The sequence below is a fragment of the Bos indicus x Bos taurus genome, chromosome 5 (assembly GCF_003369695.1).
Source record: "Bos indicus x Bos taurus breed Angus x Brahman F1 hybrid chromosome 5, Bos_hybrid_MaternalHap_v2.0, whole genome shotgun sequence".
In the NCBI taxonomy this organism is placed as follows: domain Eukaryota; kingdom Metazoa; phylum Chordata; class Mammalia; order Artiodactyla; family Bovidae; genus Bos; species Bos indicus x Bos taurus.
Window position 1 is genome coordinate 85,729,971 of NC_040080.1, and position 3,588 is coordinate 85,733,558.

Consider the following 3,588-nt stretch of genomic DNA (forward strand, 5'->3'; position numbering starts at 1 on the left):
GAATCAAGATTGCTGGGAGAAATATCAATAACCTCAGATATGCAGATGACACCACCCTTATGGCAGAAAGCAAAGAAAAACTAGAGCCTCATGATGAAAGTGAAAGAGGAGAGTGAAAAACTTGGCTTACAGCTCAACATTCAGAAAACGAAGATCATGGCATCTGATCCCATCAGGTCATGGGAAATAGATGGGGAAACAGTGGCAGACTTTATTTTTTGGGGCTCCAAAATCACTGCAGATGGTGACTGCAACCATGAAATTAAAAGACGCCTGCTCCTTGGAAGAAAAGCTATGGTCAACCTAGGCAGCATATTAAAAAGCAGAGACAGTACATTGCCAACAAAGGTCTGTCTAGTCAAAGCTATGGTTTTTCCAGTAGTCATGTATGGATGTGAGAGTTGACCTATAAAGAAAGCTGAGCACTGAAGAATTGATGCTTTTGAACTGTGGTGTTGGAGAAGACTCTTGAGAGTCCCTTGGACTGCAAGGCGATCCAACCAGTCCATCCTGAAGGAAATCAGTCCTGAGTAATCATTGGAATGGCTGATGCTGGAGCTGAAACTCCAATACTTTGGACACCTGATGCGAAGAACTGACTCATTGGAAAAGATTCTGATGCTGGGAAAGATTGAAGGCGGGAGAAGGGGACGACAGAGGATGAGATGGTCGGATGGCATCATCAGCCTGATCAACATGAGTTTGAGTAAACTCCAAGAATTGGTGATGGACAGGGAGCCTGGCATGCTGCAGTCCTTGGGGTCGCAAAGTGTCAGACATGACTGAGCAACTGAACTGAACTGATTCATAGATGAATAAACCGCTAAAAGCCTTGCTAATACCAAAACCATAGCTTATCTCAAATGAAGTGTCTATCATGTTTTTCAGACGAAATCTTGCATCTAACTATCCTGTAAATCTACTAGGACAAAACTGACACAATTTTCCTGAGTTACTGTGGTGTGTATTACTCCTGATTGCTTATAGACCTGGCCTATAAATTTTACATAGTGTTCTACAAAATTAATGTTGTATGTTTTTATTGATCTAATATATAAGCAGAAATATTTAAAAAGAGAGCATCATAGGTTCCAAAAAGAGACGTGCGATAGAAAAATTATTACTAGGAATATTTATCCTGCACAGAAAAGTTTTCTTTTCTTTTCCATTTCACCATGGTTTTTAGAAGCTAAAATTAGTTCCTAACTTCTACCTCGTATTGTTACAACCTCAGTATTACTTCCTCCAAACAAGGACTCTCAGCTATTTAAAAAGAACAGCTTAATTTTTAATATTTTCTTTTCTTGGCCATATAAAAATGGACATAGATAGAGATATACGTGCTTGTATTTTTCGTATATTCTATGCTTAGAATATTTCAATTGTAGTGTCAAGGATTCAGTATGTAAATTTTTGGGCATGCCAGGTACACAGTTCTAAGTTGAAAGTTATCTTCTATTAGTACTTTGAAGATATTGTTTTACTGTCCTCTGATTTTTATATATTTCATGTTTAGGGCTTTTAAATTATAGTGTCAAACTTACAAAACCTATAGGAAGAAACAGCAAAATAATTTGTGTCCCCTGGGTTTGATTGGCTTATTTGGCTACTTTCACAATCAGTGCTTAAATAATTGCACATGTATACCAACTTTCATTTTTGAGAATTTTGCCAGCTACACAGTTCTAAGTTGAAAGTTATCTTCTATTAGTACTTTTAAGATATTATTTCACTGTCCTCTGATTTCTATAGTTGCTGTCAATAAGCCTGCTGTTAATCTATTTGTTGCCCTTTTGAAGGTGATCTTCCTTTCTCTGGCTTGCTACCAATGTATCTATTTGTTGGAGTGGGTCAGTCAGTGGGTTCAGTCGCTCAGTGGGGTCTGACTCTGAGACCCCATGGACTGGAAGCAGCCAGGCTTCCCTGTCCATTACCAACTCCCAGAGCTTGCTCAAACTCATGTCCATTGAGTTGGTGATGCCATCCAACCATCTCATCCTCTGTTGTTCCCTTCTCCTCCTGCCTTCAATCTTTCCCAGCATCTGAGTTTTTTCCAGTGAGTCAGTTCTTCACATCAGGTGGCCAAAGTATTGAAGTTTCAGCTTCAACGTCAGTCCTTCCAATGAATATTCATGACTGATTTCCTTTAGGATTGACTAGTTTGATCTCCTTGCAGTCTAAGGGATTCTCAATTTCTTTACAATGTATTTAAGTGTGGATTTCTTCTTTTTGGAGGGCCATGCCAAAGTGGCATGCAGGATATGTTTCCCAGCTAGGGGTCAAACCCATGACCCCTGAAATGGAAGTGTGGAGTCTTAATCACTGGGCCACCAGAGAAGTCTCTGAATTTCTAATTATATTTATCCCCTTTGGAAGTCACTGGGCTCCCCCTGAACCTGAGAAAAGATGTTTTCCTCATTTCTGGAAAACTTAATGTATTTCATTTCCCCGTTTTCTCTATTCTCTTTCTCATTCCATCCTTCATGTCCCTTTACTTTTCTTTCATGTTTTTCATCTGCTTAGAATTATGATTCATTCAGGGTAATATCTTTGGTTCATCTTAAAATTCATTAATTCTCTCTTCTACTGTGCCTAATCCACTATTTAACCTTCTTATTGCTTTTTAAGGGCTTCCCCAGTGGCTCAGTGGTAAAGAATCTGCCTGCAACAGAGGAACCGCAGGAGACACAGGTTCAACCCCTGGGTCGGGAAGACCCTGGTAGCTCATCTCACTTTTAATGTGTTGGTATCTTCCCAGTCTTTTAAAAGATACATTTTTGAAATTGAGAGCCTTCATATGCTTCTTTCTTCCCTGACAGCTCAGTTGGTTAAGAATCTGCCTGCAATCCAGGAGACCCTGGTTTGAGTCCTGTGTTAGGATGATCCCCTGGAGAGGGGAATGGCTACCCACTCCAGTATTCTGGCCTGGAAAATTCCATGGACTGTGTAAGTCCGTGGGGTCACAAAGAGTTGGACACAACTGAGCAACTTTCACTTTCACTTTTCACTAATGCTAAATATCCAAGACTCTAGGTTCCTATCTTGGCATATGCCCCTAAAGTAGCCACAATTTCTCATTTCAATACTTCTTGTTTTCAGGTTGCTGCTTTATTTTTGTTGGGGATAGGTAGAAATCTTGAGGGTTTTCCTTACTTTCTTGAAAGCTCCACAATGCTTTTTTTCCCTCTCGACTGCACTGGGTCTTGAGTGCTGCACGAGGGCTTTTTCTCTCGTTGCAGCAAGTGGGGGCTCCTCTCCACTTGTGGTGTGCAGGGCTTCTCTTTGCAGGGGCTTCTCTTGTTGCAGACCACAGGCTCTTGGGTGTGCGGGCTTCAGTAGTTGCAGCTCGAGGGTTCAGTTGCCCTGTGATATGGAATCTTCCTGGATCAGGGATCAAATCCATGTCCCCTGCACTGGCAGGCACATCTTAACCACTGGACCATCAGGGATGTCCTCCACCATGCATTTGAAAGTATATTTGTGTATCGTACTTTATCCAGTGTCTAGGTATTCAGCTATGGGAGTCTTTTCAAAAATATCTAGCGTGCTACAGTGTCAGCAGATAAGTCATAAATAGTTTAACTTTCA